Below are 24657 nucleotides of genomic sequence, written 5' to 3' on the forward strand. Positions count from 1 at the left end.
CGGCTTGGACCACGAACGGCCGTTCTGGGTCCGGGTGCGCGAGGATTGGCTCCGTGGTGAACAGCGCTTTCAGCCTGTTGAATGCGGTTTGACACGCGGGAGTCCAATTTAGTACTGTCCCTGGGTTTTTGGCGCACCGTGTGTCCCCCACTCCTTTAGTTTTGAGGAGGTCTGTTAGGGGGAGGGCTATCTCCGTGAACCCCCGTGCGAATGACCTGTAGAAATTCGCGAAGCTGAGGAAGCTTTGGAGTTGGCGCCTGTTACGTGGGCGTTCCCAATTCACCACCGCCTCGACTTTTGCGGGGTCCATTTCTATGCCTTCCCCGGAGATTCGGTACCCCAGGTAGTCTAGGCGTGCTTTATGGAATTCGCACTTTGAGGGTTTGGCATAGAGTTTCGCCCTTTTTAGCTTCTCGAGGACTTGTCTGACTAGGGTTACGTGTTCCTCGTGTGTCTGGGTGTAGATGAGGACGTCATCTATGTAGACCAGGACTCCTTTGAACAGGTGTTCATGCAGTACCTCATTGATGAGCTGCATGAACACTCCCGGGGCCCCTGCTAGTCCGAATGGCAGCACTTTGTACTGAAAGGCGCCTAGGGGGCAGTTGAACGCAGTTTTCCATTCGTCCCCCTCCCTGATTCGGATTCGGTAGTACGCCTCGCGAAGGTCCAGCTTGGAGAATACTCTACCCGTGGACGGGTGGGCGAGCATGTCTTTCACGAGGGGCAGGGGGTATTTATTGGATAGGGACGCTGCGTTGAGGCCCCGGTAGTCGGTGCAGAGCCGTAGGGTGCCGTCTTTTTTCTCCCAGAATAAGACGGGCGCTCCGACCAGTGAGCATGCCGGCTCTATGAAATCCCTATCCAGGTTTTTATCGATGAACACCCGGAGGGTTGTCATCTCCTTCGGGGTCATCGAGTAAATCTTCGGCCTGGCTAAGGGGACATCGGGAAGCAGGTCAATCCTACAGTCTGTCTTGCGGTGGGGGGGTAGTTGGTCTGCCTCTGCTTCTCCGAAGACCTCTGAGAAGTCAGCGTATTGCTCAGGTAGGTCTTCTGGGGTAGCTATGTTGTCCTGGGCTGCCGCCTCTGCCCGTCCCACTGTGGGGTTGGTCCTGCCCGCCGGAACTGGTGCCCGGTACGCGCCGTCGTCGAATTGGAAGGTGCGGGTCTTCCAGTTAATGCGCGGGTTGTTAGTCGCGAGCCATGGTATTCCCAAGACTACGATGGGCCGCCCTATGTGGGTTACCACAAACGATGTTCGTTCGGTGTGGGTGCCCATTTGTAGGGTGACCGGCTCGGTCTGCATCGTGGCTGGTTTCCCTCCCGCTGTTGAGCCGTCCAGCTGGTGGAATGCCAGCGGCGTGGGGAGGGGGAGGCAAGGTAGGTCGAGCTTGGCGACTATGTCGGGGTGGATCACGTTTTTGGAGCACCCCAAGTCCACTAGTGCCGCGGCCGTGGTGGCTCTGTTGCCAACGGAGAGCCTGATTGCCCCCATTATTATGGGGCTTTCGTCGTTCTGTCTATGTGTTTCGCGCCCCTGTCCCACCACCTGCCTCGCGGCGCGTTTTAAGGCAGGCGGGGAGCATTTCCCGCCGGTTGGTCTGGGCCTTCGGCGTCCTCCCCCCCCAAGTAAGCGTCCCAGCCTTCGTCCGGTGTCGCTGTGGCTCCGGTCATCCGGCGGTGGGGGGGCGGTGGTGGGTTGGTTGGTTTGAGCGTCGGTTTCAGTGCGGGTTTGGGAGCGCTAGCTAGTGTTCGGTTGGAGAAGCAATCTGCCCTTTTGTGCCCCATTTTTCCGCACCTCCCGCAGGGCCCGCGAGTAAACTTTTTCTTGTGATATGTGGGACCGGCCGGCCCCAAGTGTGGCGCGGGTACCTTTGGGCTGGTGTTTGTTTTGTCCTCTGTCGTCGCCATTAGGAAAGTGCGGTGCGCGTGTTCCGCTCTCCCCGCGAGGTGGATCCAGCCTTGCAGAGTCTCCGGGTCGTCCCGGTAGAGTGCCCATTGGAGTACCTCGCGGTTGAGGCCCCTTTTGAACATTTCTAGCAGGGTGGTCTCGGACCAGTCGTTGATCTTCCCTGCGAGGGCTTTAAATTCGAGGGCGTAGTCCGGGACAGTTCGTGCGCCCTGTTTGAGGCCTTGGAGCGCGCTTTTAACCCTCTCCTTGGCTAGCGGGTCCTCAAAGTAGTGCTTCATCTCAGCGATGAAGGCGTGGAAGTCAGAGAGGGCGGGGGAGTTGGACTCGTACATTTGGACGTACCAGTCCGCCGCCCTGTCTTGTAGTTTGATCGCCACGGCTGCGATCTTGTCCGCTTCTGAGTTAAAGGAGTGTCCGTGCCGCCCCATGAACTCCCTGGCGTTTGTGAGGAAAAACGACAGTTTCGCGGGGTTCCCATCGAAGAAAATGGGGAAGTCCTTTGGGGCCCGGGTGTTCGGTGAGTCCCCTCTTCTCGCTTCCCGACCCATGGCTTCGTCCACCTGGGGCGCTTGCTGGTTAGCATTTGGCCTGTGGGGGTGCCAAGGCCCGCTCGGGGTTTGGATCGGGGTGTGTACCTGCACGGGAACGTAGTTGTGAGGTATGGAGGACATCAGCGACTGCAGCGTGGTCCCGAGGTCCCTTAGTTGGGCCTCCATGGCCGCGAGTCTGGCTTGCATTTCTCGGTCTGAGATCCGCGCCGCAGCTGTTGCCGGACCTGTCGGCGTTTCCGCAAGGTTGAGCCCTCGGTGGGGTTCAGGCGTTCCTTTCCGCTGGTCAGCTTCCTCGATTTGGAAGTGAATCGGCTGGTTTGCCTCTCCGTCCTCCACTGCGCTTGCTGCAGTTGGGCTGAAGCTCCACGCCTGTGGCTGGGGTGCGATGTGGGGCGGGGAGGTTTCCGCGGGTCTCGGGAGGTATGTTGCTCCCTCCCGTGGCCGGGACGCCTCCGCCTCCCTCCGGGGTTGGAGCTGAGGCTCGGGGTGGGCCGGGAGGGTGTCCGTGGCTCCTGGGGTCCGCGTTGCCTCTGGCCTCAGTCGGTCCTCCTCCGCTTCTCGCCGTGCGGCTCGGCCGCCCTGGCCGCGACGCGTCAGCTTCATCGCTCTCCGCTCGTGTTCTTCTCGCCGTCTGTTCCTCCCGCGGCTCGTTGTTGTCCGGTGGGGCTTGGCGAGGCTGAGTTTATGACTCTCAGCTTTGTCATGCGCTGCCTACCGCTGATTGAAACACAGACACTGATTCAGGGAAGAGCAGATTAAGGTTTATTTCAGCGTAGTGCTAGACGAGAAAAAAGCTGAGAGTGAAGGGAGCGCGCCGGTGCGGGGTTTAAATATCCCGCGCCGGTCAGCGCCCCCCCCCCACTTTGGGTTGCGTCATCCCCCCTTAGTCCTGCATGCTTCCGTGCCGGTAGGTGAAGGGTTGCAGGGCCCCTGCTGGTGCCCTGGGCTTCGCCCATAATCGGTTTCTTTCTCCGGCCGGTGATTGCTGTCAGCTGGGCGATCTCCGTTGCGCTTTGCTGACAGCTTCAGGTGTGCCTCGTGATCTGCCCTGCCTTTGTCTTTCCTTCTTCCTCTTTTGTGTCCTGATGGCTGGGTCATCCGGCCGGGGTCATTCCCTTCTCCTCGGGGTCTGTGTCTGTTGTTGTGCGTGCTTAGCTTATCTTAAGTCCCTTCCTCTGCTTCCTAGGTATTGTCATGTGTGCCGTTGTGCTGATGCCTTCAGCTCAACGGTACTCATGACAGGTACTGAACATAACCAACCAGCTGCAAGCTCCTTTTTTATGAATGAAAAGATCTTTTTTTTATAAGAACTTTATTCAATTTCAAAATATATAGTTAAAATACAATATAGAAAATATAGGAGAGCAAAAAGATAGAGCTAAAGAAAAAAAGAAAATATAAAAGATCTGTCAGTTTGCTGGCTCACAGAAAGGCAGTTAAGGGTAATTTTGGAATATATTGGTTTTAAATTGGAAACAATTCAGCTGCTGGAATAACTATAAATCCCATCACTGTCTTCTCAATTAAATTGCTAAAAATACTTGGAGAATTGTGCTTGGAAAGGAATTACTTTCTGTTTGAGATGGACATGAAAGATCCTGACACTGAGGTAAAGAGGCTAAGGCATAAAGACTTGTAAGAGAACCTAAATGCAATATAAAGAGGCTTTATATTTGGGCTATGTCAGTACTAAAAAGAACTGCTGTCTACTGCTCCTTCCTTCATTACAAAAGTCTTCATGGAAGTGCTGGGGACTATGGGGTGCTGAATCATAAATGCTGTGGAGTGGAAAATAAACAGGTAAATATGGAAAGAACTTAAAATAAAACTGGGGTGCAGGTTGTATTCATATTGTTTTTTCCTTCTGCCTTCTCTTGTTCTGTGGCATGATGCCATAGGAGCTGTATTTCAGCAGGCCTGCTGGTAATGATCCCCTTGATGATTTTGTTGGAACAGTCTAGCAGTTACGGAGAAATTGTGAGGATGAAATTGTGAAGAAATAGACTACAAAAGGTACTGACTGAATCTGTGCTGGTGGCAGACCCAGAGCCTACAGCAGCCAGTCCAGCATGCATGGCGACCACCGAAGTAGCAGTATAAGTGCCTTCTGAGTCCCAGCACTGGAGGGTCCTTCAATAAAGCCATCCTGAATTGAACTAGCTGACCCCAAGGGAGGAGGGTATCAGCAGTTTTAGATTATGTTAGGAACTGCTAGGTCCATTTACTTCCCTGCGTCCCTCCAAAGCACTAAAAATCAGGCTGCCCAGAGGAGCAGAGGAATAATGCAGCTTGACCAGCAGGCAGCTGGTGCCACACTTATTTATTTATTTTATGAAATGTATAAATTCCTTCAACATCGAGGACTCCAGACCATGTGCAGGAACAGAACCAACGTAGCACTACAATAAAAGCAAAACATTACCTCATTTCATAACAACAGCACACCTTCTATGAGAAAGCCTTCCCATTCAGGATGTTCTGTGAAGATTCCAGCACTCCACAGTAACGGTTTACGTATGAAATGAGATCACAGCAAAAATTGTAGTAAGAAGAATATTTAATGGACAACACTCAATTACATAATCAGTAAAACAATATATATGTTCATTTTTAGCATGCTGTACACTTTATTCCCATTTAGTGAAGCATGTAAAAGAGAATATGGGCAGAAATAATTTTTTAAAATTCTTTGTAGAATCATACATTTTGGAAGGGGATGGCCATTGTATCCAACACTCTGCTCAATGCAAGAATCCTAATTAAAACATCCCTGACAGGTAGTTATTTTGCCTCTGCTTGAACGCATCCAGTAAAAGGGAGCCTGTCGCCTTCTTATGTAATTCCACTGTCAAACTGTTTTTAATTTACTAATTTTTAATCAAAATGTGTCCTTTTATAACTTTCCATCAATTATTCTGTGCTGTATACTCCAGGATAATAGAGTACTCTGCTTTCTAGTAGTTTCCCAACATTTTACTAATTCTAGATCTATTATGGTGTTAATTAAGATTTAACCCAACACGTTTTTGCTTAACTATAGTTTATGAATATGCCACAGTTGGCTGTGTTCATAATAATGATTGGGTGAGAGTAGCTAAATAAATGTGAAGCATCTGTACTTTTTTTACCATGATGTGTGAATTGGGACCTCTGGTTTGCCTCCTAAAAATAACTTGGAGACCAGAACCTACAGAACAATTCATGGCTTCCAAATCTGGCTTGTTAGGAAGGGAACAAGTAGAGCTCTTAGTTTACATGTTATGCTAAGCAAATCAGGGAGGAGCCAAGATGACAGCAAGGCAGTAACTGCTGTAAGTGGCCCCTCCTAAAGTTTACTTTTTATCATCATTTTCCTTAATCTATTGTTTTAAATATCAGCCCATTTTATTTTACATTTACCTCTCCGCTCATGTTTCCAACGGGACAGCCTTGTGCTGCTCTATTGGAACCCTCAACATATAGAAAAATCAGAGAAAAACTCTGGGACGTGACTAATCATCATGGGAAAAAGAAAGGATAGACACCATATACAGTACATTCTGCACCACAAGCTTCATTTAAGTCCATGAAACAGCTGAAAATTGACAGTTACCTAACAAGCAGGGGGTCATCTCCTGTAAGTAATCCAATCCCGTCCAATCTCGCTGATGGATGTGATGCATTAGAGTGGGATTTACAAGCAGAGATCGAAAGCCAACAACTTGCAGATCTCTCCTCCCCTGTGGAAGGGGATACCCCCCACGAACAGATTGCTATCTGCTCAGCAGCTGCACAGCTTTTGCAGGATGGGACTGCAAATACAAACTCGATTAACCTAAATAATGAAAAAATAACTGACTTTCTAACCAGACTAAGTCTGTTGACAGCACAAACTGATCTCTCTATCTTTGAGTTGTTGTCCACAGTCTAAAGCAAAGTGGACTCTTTAAAAGAGGCCTTTGTAAAGCTTATTGAAAACCAATCAAATGACAGCACTGTTAAAACAGAGATCTCCTGTACAAAATGTGCCATAAAAGCACCCAGCAGGGAAGTCATGGGCAACCTTACCCCTATATTGAGTGGGAGAGAGAGTAACAATCAGAGACAGTTGACCGTTCATGCAGAGAAGGGTGAGTAGTAAGTGGCTAGTGGTCTTGCAACTAAGGGAGAGAGGCATATAAATCACAAATATTATTTACAGCCTACAAGTATCAAATAACAGAGCAAATAGAGGATGATGGAGATCAAAAAAAGTAATTATCCTTAAGCCAGCTACTATGCTGCAAAAAGCAGCTGATTGATTTACAAAAGGCTGAATGGCTCCCATCCAGCAGAGGCTGTGCATGATTTTTACTTACATTCAGGCAATCCACAATCTTTAGCATGCTGTTTAAAATGAGGCCCTTTCTGCACATTTTTTTTCAGTTTACCCAATACGTGTGTTTCAGAGGAACTCAGCCCACTCCTAATCCAGCCTGGTCCAGAGAGTACTGTCACTTTAAAGAACTAACACTGCCTCTGAGAGAGGACTGCCCAGGTAAACAATCTGCTACCCACAGCAAGACAGTGCATAGATGATTCCCTGGAAGGAAACCTGTTTAACTCTTTCAGTGTCCTGTCAGACTTGGAATAAATTGACATTGTTGAAAGACTCGATGATCTGAGAAAGACTGTAGTGGCAATATGCAAAGCAGTCAAACCACTAATTGATTTGGTTTTACCAACTACCCAAGGCAACTGCAATTACTTTGAGAAAGAACTTGCTGGCACCCTTGCCCCTTCTCCTGCCTTGTGGAATGTAGACATGCAAATCGTTAACACAAGAGTCCCCTGGAGCAGATCTAAACCCCTCCACCCAGCCCATTGTTAAAATGGCACAACACTCAGAAACTTCAAAGAACAAAAAGTTGGATGCTGTTGATAGACAAGAGGAAGGTTTTGACTGCCTAAAACCCTGAGAACTGGGTGGTAGGTGACACCAGGAATATGAGATGGATATTTGCAGCCTAACACATCCGATAACTGGTGTGCTTTCTAGCTCTCCAGGCAAACCTGTCATGTTCACTGATTCAGTGTAGTTTATACATCATAATGTTTCACTGCCATGGCGCTGACACACATTTCTGTTTGGGAGGGAGCTGCTGTGAGACCTTGTACCAAGCTCTGTATGTGGACTCAGTACAATGGAATGTGTTTGGGTTATTTTCTCTGTTCAAGGACTTTTCCCGCAGACCATCGGAAACCGTTGGGAGCACCTGAGATTGTGAACTTGAGAAGATTCTACGGGGGGAGGGATTTCATTTGCACCGAGGGTTTTTAGTTTGAATTTGGCACGGTTTCATCATTCTCAGCTTTCTCTGTGATCCTGCATACTATTCTTTAATAAATCAGATATCTTTGAATTCCTATTCATGAGTCTGATGGTGTTTTAGAATAGGCAACCATTACAAAACCTCTGCTCCAGGAACTAGAGGGAATTGTGTCAAACGCACCCTCTGAGGCAGGAAGAAGACCACCTCTCCAGACTATCTATCTGGTCACTGACATAGACATGAAACAACAGTTGACTAATGTTCACCATCCGATCTGCAGGTCATCACAAAACCTACCTGATTTCATCCAGCGGCAACAGAGTGGCAAAGGCAGCCCAAATTTCAATCAATGTGACTTTCTAGATAGTGAAGGAATTTTGGATCTCATCTTACTTGTAGAATGATGCATGAGCCACACCATTAAACCTCATTCTCAGCTACCCTTTCTGGCAGTAAGGAAACTATCCAGCTATTCACATGTGATATAGCCAGATAGAAGAATAGAATGTCAGATGGAGTTCTGTTGAAGTTCATCTCCAAGTTTGACATTATAGCACTCCAGGAGACATGGTTGACCACCGGTAATGAAGAAGCTTACTTACCAGGCTGTAGACCTTGGTCTACACCAGCATATAAATTCAAGATAAAAGGGCAGGCCTCAGGGGGATTGTGTGTATTTGCTAAGGCATAGTTGGGCTGGCAAGGGCAGGAACTGGTCCTCAGAGAAGACCCCTCCTATCTTGTATCTAATTCAAATATAAATCATCTGAAGTTGTGCTGCTGAATTTATACCTATCCCCATACTGTATTCCTTTCCCTGCTTCTTCCCTGACATTTGGGTGCAATTAGAAAAGACAGTCCTAGAGATAAATATAAAACATCACAAAGCTGTTATGATCCTACTGGACTTCAGCACTAGGGTGGGGGCTTCTTAGCATTATTATGCCCACTTGGGCATCACACCTGAGGACTATTTATCAAATGAACCATCCTGGCACTCCAGAGACTTTAAAAGGAACATGGCAGGCTCCAAAATGATCTCCTTAACATATACATGAAATGTTCATATGCTAGGAGGCAAAGACGGTTGCTTTACATATCCCTTTACCTTCCATGCTGATATTGTCTTAGAATGCATATATGTCTCAACAGACAAAAACAAGTTATTCTCAGACATTTAAGTCTACATGAGGGAGGACAGTGACCTTCAACCAGTTGCAGCCAATTTTTATGGCAATTCTGATTTAAGACTACCTATAGCACACAATAAGAGACCACTCGCTAACCTTGAAGTGAGGCTACCCAGGAGGCTCAAATGGCCTAAGGTGACACCAAAACAATTTCTAGCTTTATGAATTCTGAGAGGGCACAGTCTTGATGAAAATGGTTGTAACATCTATTCAAGACACAAATTGAATTTTTACCGGATATGCTAATTGTATTACACATTAAGAAACTTTTTAATAGATAAATTGCCATCTAGGAACCGACAGTCCATAAGATCTAACTAGTTCGACCTTGATTGCTCTTGCTCAAGAAAGACCCTAAAAGCAGCTATGCATCGTTTCAAAGAAACCCCATACCAAACAATCATGCCAGGATGCTAAAGCTTAGATGTAACTACAAGAAACTAACAGCTACCAAGAAGGTGCAACACTCAGTTTTGGTGTGGTCTGAGGTGGAAAAGTCAGCGAAACTCAGTCATATTTTGGAACATTGTATCTAGCATGCTGAAGGAGCGTAAGCTTCTACTTGATATCCCCATCTCAGTTTCAGTTTGGGAAGATTTTTATACTAACTTATCTGCCAACTCCAAGCTGGATCATCCAAAAAAGATAACTACTGAGTTTCTGACCCCGATAACTTCTCTCCTTGGCCACTAGTGTCAGTGACAGACATTAAACACGTTATTCACTCATTGAAACCCAATAAGGCACCTGGTGAAGACTTCCTACACATTAGCTAGTGGGGTCCACTGCTGGCAGGGCTGTTTACTTTGACAACACTAGCCATATCCCAGCAGGATGGGAACTCTCCATCATAGTTCCCATGCACGAAAAAGGAGACAAGAGTCTACAAATTACAGACCCATAAGCCTGGGTATGATATAACAGCTAAGATATAACAGCTAAGATATAACAGCTAAGATGTATCAAAACATCCTTTGAGCAAAATAGAGGATTGGGTGATTGAGAAGAACATATTAGTGGAAGAACAGGCCAGGTTCAGACCTAGGCACTCCACAGTAGGTAACTGCTTCTTTCTACATCACTGTTGTCAGATCCCCCTGATCAAAGGTTTTACAAAACCCCTTATCGGAGCATCTACCATCATCTCCTTCTCCAAGGAATGGACTCCGTGTCGCCAGATGGGAGAGGGTGTGAAGTTGGAGTGTGAAGTGGCTTATTATGGCTATGGCGGACATCAAGGACACGGGGTTGAGATATCCCAGGAATACCATCTGGATGGGATGGGGGGTGACATGGTTTCATGGGAAAGGGGACTAACTAAGGGAATGTAGTTTTTAAAGTTAGGTTTGAGCGGGAACTCTTTATCTGCAGCTTGCCTTCTGTACCGTGCGTTACCCTTCATTAAAACAGTTAAAGGAATCCCAGCCTCCTGACTGTAGTTGTGTGACTGCTCGAGTGATCAGGTGCTGACAACTGTATTACTAAATATACAACAGATGGTAAACACCTGTTTGTTGTTGTTTATTCGTTTAGTCGCTTCCGACTCTTCGTGACTTCATGGACCAGCCCACGCCAGAACTTCCTGTCGGTCGTCAACACCCCCAGCTCCCCCAGGGACGAGTCCGTCACCTCTAGAATATCATCCATCCATCTTGCCCTTGGTCGGCCCCTCTTCCTTTTGCCTTCCACTCTCCCTAGCATCAGCATCTTCTCCAGGGTGTCCTGCCTTCTCATTATGTGGCCAAAGTATTTCAGTTTTACCTTTAATATCATTCCCTCAAGTGAGCAGTCTGGCTTTATTTCCTGGAGGATGGACTGGTTGGATCTTCTTGCAGTCCAAGGCACTCTCAGAATTTTCCTCCAACACCACAGTTCAAAAGCATCGATCTTCCTTCGCTCAGCCTTCCTTATGGTCCAGCTCTCGCAGCCATATGTTACTACAGGGAAAACCATTGCTTTAACTATGCGGGCCTTTGTTGTCAGTGTGATGTCTCTGCTCTTAACTATTTTATCGAGATTTGTCATTGCTCTTCTTCCAAGGATTAAGCGTCTTCTGATTTCCTGACTGCAGTCAGCATCTGCAGTAATCTTTGCACCTAGGAATACAAAGTCTTTCACTGCTTCTACATTTTCTCCCTCTATTTGCCAGTTATCAATCAAGCTGGTTGCCATAATCTTGGTTTTTTTGAGGTTTAGCTGCAAACCAGCTTTTGCACTTTCTTCTTTCACCTTCATCATAAGGCTCCTCAGTTCCTCTTCACTTTCAGCCATCAAAGTGGTATCATCTGCATATCTGAGATTGTTAATGTTTCTTCCAGAGATTTTAACTCCAGCCTTGGATTCCTCAAGGCCAGCTTGTCGCATGATGTGTTCTGCATACAAGTTGAATAGGTAGGGTGAGAGTATACAGCCCTGCCGTACTCCTTTCCCAATCTTAAACCAGTCTGTTGTTCCATGGTCTGTTCTTACTGTTGCTACTTGGTCGTTATACAGATTCTTCAGGAGGCATACAAGATGACTTGGTATCCCCATACCACTAAGAACTTGCCACAATTTGTTATGGTCCACACAGTCAAAGGGAGGGACGCGGTGGCGCTGCGGGTTAAACCGCTGAGCTGTCGATCGGAAGGTCGGCGGTTCGAAACCGCGCGGCGGGGTGAGCTCCCGTTGCTCGTCCCAGCTTCTGCACACCAAGCAGTTCGAAAACATGCAAATGTGAGTAGATTAATTGGTACCGCTTCGGCGGGAAGGTAACGGCGTTCCGTGAGTCATGCTGGCCACATGACCCGGAAGTGTCCTATGGACAACGCCGGCTCCAAGGCTTTGAAACGGAGATGAGCACCGCCCCCTAGAGTCGGACACGACTGGACTTTACGTCAAGGGAAACCTTTACCTTTACCTTTTACACAGTCAAAGGCTTTAGAATAGTCAATAAAACAGAAATAGATGTTTTTCTGAAACTCCCTGGCTTTTTCCATTATCCAGCGGATATTGGCAATTTGGTCTCTAGTTCCTCTGCCTTTTCTAAACCCAGCTTGTACATCTGGCAATTCTCGCTCCATGAACTGCTGAAGTCTACCTTGCAGGATCTTGAGCATTACCTTACTGGCATGTGAAATGAGTGCCACTGTTCGATAGTTTGAACATTCTTTAGTGTTTCCCTTTTTTGGTATGGGGATATAAGTTGATTTTTTCCAGTCTGATGGCCATTCTTGTGTTTTCCAAATTTGCTGGCATATAGCATGCATTACCTTGACAGCATCATCTTGCAAGATTTTGAACAGTTCAGCTGGGATGCCGTCATCTCCTGTTGCCTTGTTATTAGCAATGCTTCTTAAGGCCCACTCAACCTCACTCTTCAGGATGTCTGGCTCTAGCTCACCGACCACACCGTCAAAGCTATCCCCGATATTGTTATCCTTCCTATACAGGTTTTCTGTATATTCTTGCCACCTTTTCTTGATCTCTTCTTCTTCTGTTAGGTCCTTGCCATCTTTGTTTTTGATCATACCCATTTTGGCCTGGAATTTACCTCCAATGTTTCTAATTTTCTGGAAGAGGTCTCATGTCCTTCCTATTCTATTGTCTTCTTCCACTTCCGTGCATTGCTTGTTTAAAAATGATTCCTTATCTCTTCTGGCTAACCTCTGGAATTTTGCATTTAATTGGGCATATCTCCCCCTATCACTGTTGCCTTTTGCTTTCCTTCTTTCTTGGGCTACTTCTAGTGTCTCAGCAGACAGCCATTTTGCCTTCTTGGTTTTCTCTTTCTTTGGGATGTATTTTGTTGCCGCCTCCTGAACAATGCTGCCAACTTCTGTCCAGAGTTCTTCCGGGACCCTATCTACTAAGTCCAGTCCCTTAAATCTATTCTTCACCTCCACTGCATATTCCTTAGGAATATTAGTGAGCTCATATCTAGCTGATCTGTGGGTCTTCCCTAATCTCTTGAGTCTGATCCTAAATTGTGCAAGAAGAAGTTCGTGATCTGAACTACAGTCAGCTCCAGGCCTTGTTTTTACCGACTGTACAGATGTCCGCCACCTTTGGCTGCAAAGGATGTAATCAATCTGATTTCGGTGTTGTCCATCTGGTGAAGTCCATGTATAAAGCCGTCTCTTAGGTTGTTGGAAGAGAGTGTTTGTTATGCAGAGTGAATTGTCTTGGCAAAATTCTATCAGCCTGTGTCCTGCTTCGTTTTGTTCTCCCAGGCCATACTTACCTGTAATTCGAGGTGTCATTTGACTGCCCACCTTAGCATTCCAGTCTCCTGTGATGAAAATAACATCTCTTTTAGGCGTGTTGTCCAGTAGGTGCTGCAGATCCTCATAGAACTGCTCTACTTCAGCTTCTTCAGCATTTGTGGTTGGGCCGTATATTTGGATCACTGTGATGTTAGATGGCTTGCCCTGAATTCGAATTGAGATCATTCTGTCGTTTTTTGGGTTGTATCCAAGCACTGCTTTAGCCACTTTACTATTAATTATGAAGGCTACTCCATTTCTTCTGTGGTCCTCTTGTCCGCAGTAGTAGATCTGGTGGTCATTTGATGTGAAGTGGCCCATTCCAGTCCATTTCAGTTCACTGACGCCCAGAATGTCTATCTTTAATCTTGACATCTCACCAATAACCACATCCAATTTGCCCTGGCTCATAGATCTTACATTCCAGGTTCCGATGGTGTGTTGATCCTTAGAACATCGGATTCGCCGTTCACCACCAGCACCGTTGGCCGCTAGCCGTCCTTTCGGCTTTGAGCTAGCTGCGTCATCACGTCTGGGGCTAGTTGAGCTCATCCTCTGTTCCTCCCCAGTAGCATTTTGACCATCTTCCGACCTGGGGGTCTCATCTTCCGATGGTATACCGACATATCTCTGGTTGTACTGATCCATTTAGTTTTCACGGCAAGAATACTGAGGTGGGTTGCCATTACCTTCCCCAGGGATCGCATTTAGTCTGACCTCTCTGTCATGACCTTCCCGTCTTGGGTGGCCCTTCACGGTTTAGCTCATGGCATCATTGAGGTGCTCAAGCTCCAGCACCACGACAAGGTAACGATCCTTTGCTGAAGAAACACCTGTTTACATCTTTCATAATCTTGGCATGGTATTTGACCCCATGGGTCTGGCAAAAGTTGGGAAGTATGGAAATTGTTGAACAGACTGCTCACAGGCATAACAAGATCCAGAGATACTCTGAACAAATGGGGCTATCCAGTGGCCTCTGCCCTTTGTGACTGTGGAGACATGCAGACAACAATATGTATGTACACTTGTCCTTTGTGCCCTGATCAATGCACATTTGAGGACCTCATGACAGCACAACAGAACGCAATTAATGTTGCCGGTTTCTGGGCAAGATCTGTTTAACTTTTATATATTTTAACATTTATATTTTATATTTTAAATTCTATGTTTTACAGTATGCCTTATTTTAATTATGATGCTTCTGACACGAATAAATAAATAAATAAATTTGACCCCATAAACAGATCTTATAGAAGAAGTTGGCCAAGCTAAACCCAGACTTCTATACCTGGTAAAGGCCCGTTATATAAATACATGTACTGGAGTCAGTGGTGCTCTCACACAGAGCATATCCACTTATAAAGGTGTTAGACGAGGATCCATCTTGGCCTGGGTGTTGTTTAACCTTTATGTCAAGACTCTACTCTACTGATACGTGCCAAAGATCCTTAACAGACACAGTGACATCCTTTGTATGCAGATGATATGGTTCTGATGTCATACTCCCAAGTAGGCTTGAGACGATCGATGGGGGAATTTGGTACCTATTGCACCTCTATTTCTTTGAACATTAATAAGACTAAATCCATAGTGGTGCTTTTTGGGAAAAGACTGGCCAAATGCAATTGGCACTTGGGGAACCTATGGAATAAACAGACTTTCATATTTAGGGTTGGTTTTTATGGATACAGGGCCTTGGGCCAACCACTTCAAAAGAAGTTCTATAAAGGCCACAGCAAGCTCTAAAATGCTAACTAAATCACTTAGCTATAACCACCCAAGCACTCTGCTTTCCATTGTAAAGGTCCACAAGGCAAAAATTGCACCAGTGCTAACATGAGGTACAGAATTGTGGGGCCTATCAAAGCACCCCTCCCCCAACAAAATCAGGCACTCTTCTTAAGATTTATTCTAGGGACCAACAGGAATACACCGCCAGCATTCAGAGCTGAAACAGGTACCCAGTCCGTTTACAGTCTAACAGTAACACAAAGTCTTTAACTACTGGTAGACAATTCTTCCAATGGAACCTGACTTACTACCAAAAATGTGCCTTGAAGAACAGATGGGCACACTTCAACCCACCACACGGATGAATCACCTTCTCCAAATCATCTCACAGCTTGGATTCTCAACACAGTATCTACTCTCAGCTAGACATCAGGCCAAGGCAATATTCAAAGAAAGAGTCTTGGATGTTAATGCCCCAATTAATATTGAGTACTTGCAAACTTCAGGTCATTGAAATGGTTGGCCAAGAATAAAATGTCTTTTCAAACAGAAAAATAGCTGACATAAGGTTTGACTTTATGGTAAAATATGGATGATTCCATCCATAGTCTAGAGAATGTGTCTTTGTGGAGCACTGAAAATAGAAGACATTGTGCATGTCCTGTTCAACTACCAATTATATGCCCCAGCAAGGGCTCAATACTTACAGACACTACATGACAGAACCATATATTGGGACCATAACAAAAGATTGTTGTATTTCTTACAGGACACAAACACATATGTAGTCATTAGAACTGTTAAGCATATAGTTAGGGCTGTCCAACTGAGAACATGTTTTATAGAACACATTGGGATTGCATGTAAAGGTGGTGAGTTCACCTAAAACACATGGTGTTTCGTACTTTAATATTCATTTTGTGTGTCAGCATTCTATTTTATCTTACACTATTTTATAACACTCTTCTATCTTTGTTTTATTTTATTTTATTTTTACCTTACTTTGCTTTATCCTATTTTACTGTATCTTACCTTATCTCTTTTTATTGTATTTTGTTGTGGCTGACAGCCATGGTTTTGATTCGTCAATTGATTAATAAAGTTATAATTTAATACTGCTAAGCAATTCATAGAAGGAGCTGCCCTGGCTGACCAGAGAATTAATCTTTGCATATGTATCTGAATTTTTCAGGCTTCATTTGACAAGCATATGGAACCATATCACTTATCAGTACTTCCTGCCTAAGTGAATAGTCATGTGGGACATTCACAGCTTGTGATAATCCAAAGTAGTAATGATACACCTTCTGGACTGGGTGGCTGTTCCTGCCACTGCCATAGTGAGACCGCAGTGATAAAACTGTGTAAAGGAGTTGTTACTTTGCTTTTTTCCCCAACACATTTCAAGAACTGCTACCTCCTTAGATACACAAGATGATGGATAATATTTGCCAAAGGAAACAAACTGAATTCAGAGATGACTTTTCTAATGTTTTGATGCAAGCCATATTGTTGAAATGTAGCATATGCATAGACAGCCAGTTTGCTGTCGCGGTTAAAGCATTGGGCTAGAAGTTGGGAGATCGTGAGTTCTAGTCCCACCTTAGGCACAAAGCCAGCTGGGTGACCTTGGGCCAGTCACTGTCTCTCAGCCCTAGGAAGGAGGCAATAGCAAAACATCTGAAAAACCTTGCCAAGAAAACTGCAGGAACTTGTGCAGGCAGTCTCCGAGAATTGGACAAGATTGAACAGATTTTTTAAAGCATATGCATATATTTAGAAAAGATCTTTAAAATGTGCTGGATAAAAATATTTCTCATGTTTCAAACATAAATATGTAGGCAATTTCAGCCTGGCATAATATATAGGAACCACAGGGATAGGGCCATTTTTAACCTTGAACTCTGTGTGTATGTGTGCACACACACACACATACATACACACATATCTAGCAATTACTGTGGGATTGGTCTCTTGCATTAGTTCTTTCATTTTCTAAAAAATAGCAAGCTTTATAAATGATTAAGAGATACTTCAGAACTTGAACAAATGCAGCACCTCCCTGCCACTCATTAAAGATGTTACGTCTTTTTTCAAATTTCCATGCAAGCCTGAATGAGACATTCAGTTTTATGAATCAGTTCAATAAAATATACATGTAATTAAAGCAAACCAGCTTCTGTATTAGGGTTGTGGAAAATTAGTTGAATCAAGAATGAAACATTTCAGTGAATTCCAGAATGTTCTGTTCCTTCACAAGACTCTGATGAGCCAACTCCAGACCATGCTGAACCTACCCTGGAAGGGCATGACTTGGAGGAGGAACGGAATGTTCCAGAGTTCTTCAGAACAGTCAGTATTCAAATTGACATATTTTCCACATCCCATTCTGCATAAGATTACTACCTATAATATATCATTAGAAATCAATTCAATAGCCTGGTTTGGAAGAAATGAGTCATAGGGCATTCAATGAGCTGGGCTGTTATGGATTGCTTTTCTGACTTTTGAGTAAGAAGGATGCTGAAATGGCTCAGAATGGATGGGCTGTGAAGAAATATGATAAATAAACCTCAAGCTTCATCTGGAGTGTTACGTAATGTTATCTAGTGTGTGTGTTATGGGTATGTTAATATAAAGTTGGTACTTCTGTTTCAAAGGAAGAATAATCCTAATGGGCCTTGCTTTGTAAATTAGGGTTCCATATTATCTTTCAGTTGAACATTGAACTATTTGCCCCACTAAATGCTGTTTTTAGGTTGGGGTTTTTTTTTACCCTAATGAAGTAGGCTTTATATTACAAAACTGCATATCGCAATAACTGAGTTTAATCTTTAAGCTGCCTCTCACCTGCTTTTATCATCCTTGTAAATCTTTCTGAAAGATTTGCTCTTTTTTTATTTTTCAATGTCTTTCATTATATTTGATCCTGGGCAAATCTACAATGTTGAAATAGTAAATGTCTCTTATAGGCACATCTGATTTAATCAGCTGCAGAAGCCATTTTATGTGTTCCATAAAATGGATTCTGCAAAAGTTTGCAAAGATACGAATGCTGTCAGCTGTCAACAAAGATTATAATTCCCTCATTTAGCATAGAAGGTCAATTAGATAAAAGTAGTGTATTGTCAATGTCTGCCTTACATAACATTTCAGTATTACCCTAGTGTAATGCAGTTTTTAGTCGTTGGCACATTGGGGAATGATACCTGTAACAGATTGTCTTACTGGTCAATTTTTTAGAGTTACTTCTCTTTTTCACTGCATCTGTTTTAAGTTCACAAGAGATGAAATAATGTAGGTAACATGGCAATACATTATTGTATTCTGCCTTTAAATGCAGAAGCAAGCAAATCCCAGATTAATTTTGTGCCTTTTGTATTCTTTCACAAGGTAGCAGCAATCTTCATCTAATTACTTCCTATTTAAGAACTAAATGTATTTATAAAAACTAGCTCTCTCCCGCTGAATTTCTGGCTATTAGGAAAATAGCATTTCTCAAAGATCTGAGCTGTCTCAGCAATCAAATATATTTAGTTGCTTGATATTATTTATTTTTAGGGATTTGATTTTACAAAGATGTACAAGTATACATATTGTAAAACATATTAAGTGTATATTGCAGAATTGTGATGAATAGGAGACTCAATTGAATCCACAAATTTGATGTGGGAATTTGGCTTCTAAGTGCATTTAATACTGGCACATTAGACTTTAATTGGTGAATATGAATTTTTAAAAATTTACTTAGTATTCATTATTCAATATTCATTCCCTTGCCCCTGTTTATGAAGCCTTTTGAGCATCTTAAAATGTATAGGCATAACGTTTAAGATTATGATTAATTTACAAAATCATAAACTTTCTTCATTTGCAATCCTGTATTCTGAAAGAGTCTGCACTGAAATTGACTTCTCCAAACTAGTTGTTGTTGTTGTTTTGCATTATTCACCTTGAATAGTTTCCAAATTTTCTTTCTCATGTGTACAACATTCAGTATTCTGTTTCTCAGTTTTGATTTTTTTTTAATTTTGTCAGTATTTGAATTGGGTTTTTGTAATTTTTTTGACAAAAATATACCCTTTCATCACCAAGAAGAAGGAAAAGATACGTTCATCACAAGAAAATACTTATCTTTGAGTGCTCCTAAGTAAGATCAATGAAATCACTTTATTCACAGAAGTTTAGGGGAGAGGGATTCTGACATGTGGGCATTTCATTCGTAACCCTACAGCGTTCTCCATTTCTGTTTCCATCCTTTTTCATAACATAGAAAGTCTGTTAGAAAGCAAGTACGAAATAGCTGTACATAGCTATAGTATTGTATTTAGTGAAGTTGATTTTTTTATAGGAAGATAGTGATCTTTCAGAAAATTTAATTTATTCTCATTTAATTTGCAGGAAAACTTTGAAGATGCCTTTGAACACATCCCAGTGTAAGTATCCTTTATTATTACTCTTTTTTCCCAGCAGAGATGAATGAGAAATGAGAAGTACTAATTAAATATATTGCTGCCCTTTCTGTTCTTCCTGCTTCATGTTCTGCCAGTACTGTTTCATCTTGGAGCAGAGTGTCAGATTTCATTCTAGGCTCAGCAGTAAATCTCAGTTCTCCAGCCATACTTGGGGATTTCTACACAGAAGAAGCTCATAGTTATGATACAGCTGGTTATTTTGCTTTATTGAGGATTGAGATAGAAATCCTACATATGCAGAAGATCTGCCTTCTGAAGAACACAGAAATTAAGCCCAATATATAAATGCCTGCTCCAGATCCTAGGGTTTTTTCTTCAGATTTTTGAGTCAATTGAAATTTGATGGTTGTCTTCTCATCCTCAAGACTGGTGGCCATTTGCTTATTGTTTATATACCAGTTTTATCTGGCCTGAGAATCACTTGTTCCTGCACTATCAGCTTCAGCAGTTACACAGTTAAATATACAGTACAGCACTTGGCAGATTTATGTCTTCTGCCATACTAAATACTATTTTATCTGGATCACACATTACACTGCTTTTAATATTTGAGACAGAACAGAATGATTATATGTGAGGCATATTTGACCTTATCAAGGATTATGCCCAAAATATAACAAATATGTAATAGAACCTAAGCAATTGCTTATTCTGTTTGCTGTTACAATTTCTATAAATCTTAGCCAAGCTTGAGCTGCCATACAACAAAATGAAGCTTAGTCGGCAGAACTGCAGGAGTAGAAAACAAGATATGGAGTATTTAATGCAGTGACCCACATCTCCAGTATAATGTCCTGTATGGATTGTCAAGCACTGCTTGCTCAATATTTTGGTGACCAGACACTGTCAAACATAGTGCCATTGCGCCGGTAATAATCACGACAAATCATATGCAGAACTCATCAGTGTTCTATAGGAGCTAGCATAGCATTACATTTGCCATAATGCTGCATTTAGGTACAGGTAATCTTTGCCTAACAACTGTTTGTTTAATGACGGTCCAAAGTTACAACTGCTTTATGACCTGTACTTGTACTTAGGACCATTGCGAACACCACCATTTACATTTACAACCGTAAAAGTACGTCTGAATGTTTAGGGCAGGCTTTGAACAGCTGAGCACAGGGTATGGATGTTGTTTCCACTGTTAAGCTACTTCCAGATGGCGTGTTTTATATAAAAGGCTTCAAGACTCTGCTCACAGTAAAAAAGGTGGTTCTGAGAAATTTCTGTAAGAATATGGGGTCAAAACTGCCATGATTGTACCGGACTTACATTCACTGCTTGCTGTACTAAGCCCTGGATCTATAAATTTATTGACTTCCGAGGCCTTCCCTGGCTCCTTATCTGAGGATCAGTCTTCTGTGGGGGCTGTTACAGTTTGTTGTCATTTCATATGTGTGTGTGTGTGTGTGTGTGTGTATAAACACACTTACACACACACCCATATACTGCCAGTTCCTCCTGTGCCTCCTCTTATACTTTCCCTAGCATTCCCCACTACTTTATACTGTTCATTATAACCCTCCATTTTGCTAATTTTATAGTTTGGTGGCATTGTTGCCAGTTGTTACTACTGCAGAGTAGAATAAAAATGTAGCCATTGCTTCTCAGCACATGCCTGCCGAGAGACTGCAGGCCACTATAATGACAGCATCAGTTGCAAAGCAAAAGGGCCCTGCCTCCTCACCAGTCTGCACAAGGGACAAGCAGAGTAGGAGAGACCTGGGTGCCAGGACACCCACTCAGCTGGCTGCTCCTCTGCCCACGTGTAACAGGCAGGTTAGACTATTCATGTACATGGAAGGCAGGCATCAGCCAGAGACACTGTAAAGAGAACAGTCTGAGCCTCCACACCAGCAAGCCCACTGCCACTGTACATCAGCCAGGTTCCCTCTGTGAAGGCCAAGCAGTGCTAAATATAAATAAATGTGAATTGCCTATTTTACTGTCCTGCATTACCAAGACATACCGGTCTGTCATTTGGAGGATAAGATGCCACAATAGAAATCTTCATGCACCTTCCCCTAATATCTGTAGGTATTTACCATATATGTGTTTATGTATTTAATATCTATTCCTTTCTGACATTTTTCTTCTGTAAACTTCTCCATTAATATCATTTTAATTTTTTTTTTGTATTCCCAGTGGAACTTTTTAAAGTAGTAAGAATAATTTGTTAAACCTGTATGTTCCCCAACTCTCAATTGTGTAACTCTGTTTTTAATACAACATTTTCTTTTTCAGACACATTCTTACACAAACTTTATTTCTAAATGAATTCTTTACAGAAAAGGACTAGCTAGTGATCTTCATTCAGTGCTACTGTTGATATCTTGGCAGACCCCGTATTGTTGGGTCTCCCAAATCTCCTTGCCTAGAAATCTGTGGAATATTAATGTTACATTCTTAACTTACTGTCATAATCAAATTAAAGAACTGAGGTGATACAGGAACTGCTAGAAACTAATTTATTCTTTTTTACTGAAATTATATTTCATATGGATTGATTCTTAAAAGTTGTCATGTTCTTTTTGCTTTATATTCCTGGATATTGGTAGTCTCATATTTATCCAACTTACTATAAATGTCCCAATTTCTGCTATCTGAAAAGAAATCAGGTGTTAGATATAGCAGACTGTATCTCCATTAAATATTGCTTACTCTGTTTATTGTAAGGTTATCTTAAGAATGGGGATATTGAATTTTTAAATAGTGTCTGTTTGACCTTTCTGTTCCGTTAATAGACGCAGTGTAATAACTTTGTTTACAAATCTTTTCATTAGATGTATAACATTTCATAATAAGTGGAATGCAGAGCTCTAATCTAACTCCGTTTTTTGTTCTTCAAACATAGAAATCATTGAGTTGTTTTGAGACCCGTTTTTTCCCCTTTATAGTCGGGCAGTGATGGATTAGAATTAGACTGCATCATAGATTGGAAAATCTCCCAGCATCCTCTTCCTGCAGAGGCATCATCTCCCAGTACTGCTGTAGCTGCAGTCCTGTCAACTGATATTTCTTGTAAAATCTGATGCAGAGGATTCCTGCTGCTGTGTGTACTTTTCTGTCTATTCTGTTTCATAACTAATAAGAAGCTCACTGGCAATGAGGAATAAGAAAATGGGACCTTCTCAGGGTGCTTTTGGCTGCTTTTTCTGTGTGTGACAGAAATGAATCTGAGAGAGGCTTATCTTGACATAGCAATTTGCAGTTAATCATCTGGAAGTTGCCTAATTTAATTCTGTGAGTATACTGTATCTTTTCTCATCATAGGAGCTGCTAAAATTGATGGCAGGAAGTCTGTATGTATTATACATACATACAATCACTTATATGAGTGTTTCATTTTAAAACCATGTAGTAAGCTTAGTGATGAAAGTAGAGCCAGTTCAGTATGTACTGTATTCTGATGTTCATGGAGAAATAAACATTTAAGAGTTAATTTCATGAATGATTTTCCTTTTCTCTTGGTAATTTCCATGTATCAAGCATTGTGCTTCTGATTATATAAATGATCTCTAGCTTGATCATTTGTGTATGCAGAGATATGTTCTTGAAACTGTTACAGAGGTAAGAATACATGTTTGTAAAATACGATAGGTAGGGGAATTCTCAGTAAATCAATTGCTCATCTTACCTAATAATTTTTATTTGATTTAACTAGAGCAGTTAATTTGTAGGAGACTGATAGTCTCAAAAGCTAGCAAGCATGTTATAATATTCTTCCATCTCATTAAATTTAGAACTGCTCTACTACTGTAATATATGATTCAGGCAGCATACTTTGTGCAACTTCACAGTAATTTATATGAAATCATAGAAAAAGGACCATTCAGCCATAATCATGTGACTGGATCTGAGCCATTGTTTCAATGATGCAGTGGGAGTACTGTAAATATTTGCTTTGATTTTGTTGCTTTTTGTGCTGGCTAACTCATTGTTAAGCCCTGGGAGCCTTCCCTTGAGATCCTTTTATTAATAGGAGGTGGCATTATTAGTTAACTTTGTTCCCAGTTAGTGTGCTGTATTTGTGTGCCTGTTCAGTTTTCTGATTGGTGAATCACAATCACAGTCACAATCACAATTTTGTCCTTTGCTGCTTTTAAAAAATAAAACAATTATTCCTAAGGGAATTCTGATAAAGAAGACCTAGTCTGCCCCACCCAGATCAAAGCGTTTAGTCATCTTTTACACTTCCTGAATGTTCAAGGTAACTTTGATTTGAAATATTGGTTAAAAATCTTCCAACAAATATTCAGTTCTTGACTCTAATATACTAAAATAAAATGAATATTTTTAATTATATATATATATATATATATATATATATATATATATATATAAATAAATAAATATAGCCATTGTGTGCAATTTTTTAAAGTTCACAGATTAATACATAACATGATTAGCATAGCTCAGATTATGCATGTGTAACTCTACAATGTATTATGAATAAGACTGAAAGTAATCTTGCTGTAGGGCATTATCTTTTTGTTAATTTCCCCTTTTTAAAGAATGAATATGACTTTCCAATAAATGGAGAAGAGCAGCATATAGCTCTGAAATGGATGAAAAGAAGAGAGAAAACAATTTTTTTTTTTAGTAAACTGTAGTACTTCCCCTGAGTACTATTTTTTTTCATAAACCAGAGAAATACTAGTTTTTAAAAGACTTATTTCAAATAGCTTGAGGAGTATATTTTGTCACCAGTAACTTCAGTCTCATAACAAAATATACCCCTGGCACTATATATACTGACACAATATACTGGCACTAAATAACAATTGCCACAGTAGTAAAATTGCAATGGATATGATGGGTAGTGAATTATTAGTGGTATTTTCCCAGCAGGATCAAAATATAATTTGAACATTCAAAATAATGTTTTCTCCACAAAGCAAAAGCTAATAATGTGGTTCCAGAAAAGTAGTTCCGAATACTGTAAATCTATTTCATTGTTCTCTCAGAGTTTTTTTCCTGGTTAAAAATAAAGAAGTAGTAGTAAAAGAAATAGGGGGAAAGTGGGGGAAGAATATTTGAACCTCCCATAGAATTCTGTGGATATAACAAGGAGAGAACTTGATAATTTTTTCTGGTAGTACTGTAGTCTGAAGTTATTACTTTTGGTTGGTTCCCATTTGTTCTGAAAAACTTTGCAAGAGACTTTTACATTTTGCATATTGTGAATTTAAAAATATAGGAAAGATGATAGTTCTAAAGTAAGACCATGACAATAAAAGTCAGTGAAAATGCT

General features: G+C 42.2%; 1 protein-coding gene across 1 annotated transcript in view; it reads left to right on the top strand.

Annotated features, from left to right (window-relative positions):
- Positions 1 to 19330: 19330 nt before the first annotated feature.
- Positions 19331 to 24657, top strand: part of TTC39B (tetratricopeptide repeat domain 39B) — a 56962-nt gene continuing 51635 nt past the window's right edge. The window contains exon 1 of the mRNA XM_063295058.1: positions 19331 to 19361. The gene's annotated coding sequence lies outside the window, so the exon portion shown is untranslated. The remainder of the gene's footprint in view (positions 19362 to 24657) is intronic.

The sequence above is a fragment of the Candoia aspera genome, chromosome 2 (assembly GCF_035149785.1).
Source record: "Candoia aspera isolate rCanAsp1 chromosome 2, rCanAsp1.hap2, whole genome shotgun sequence".
NCBI classification, from domain to species: Eukaryota; Metazoa; Chordata; class Lepidosauria; order Squamata; family Boidae; genus Candoia; species Candoia aspera.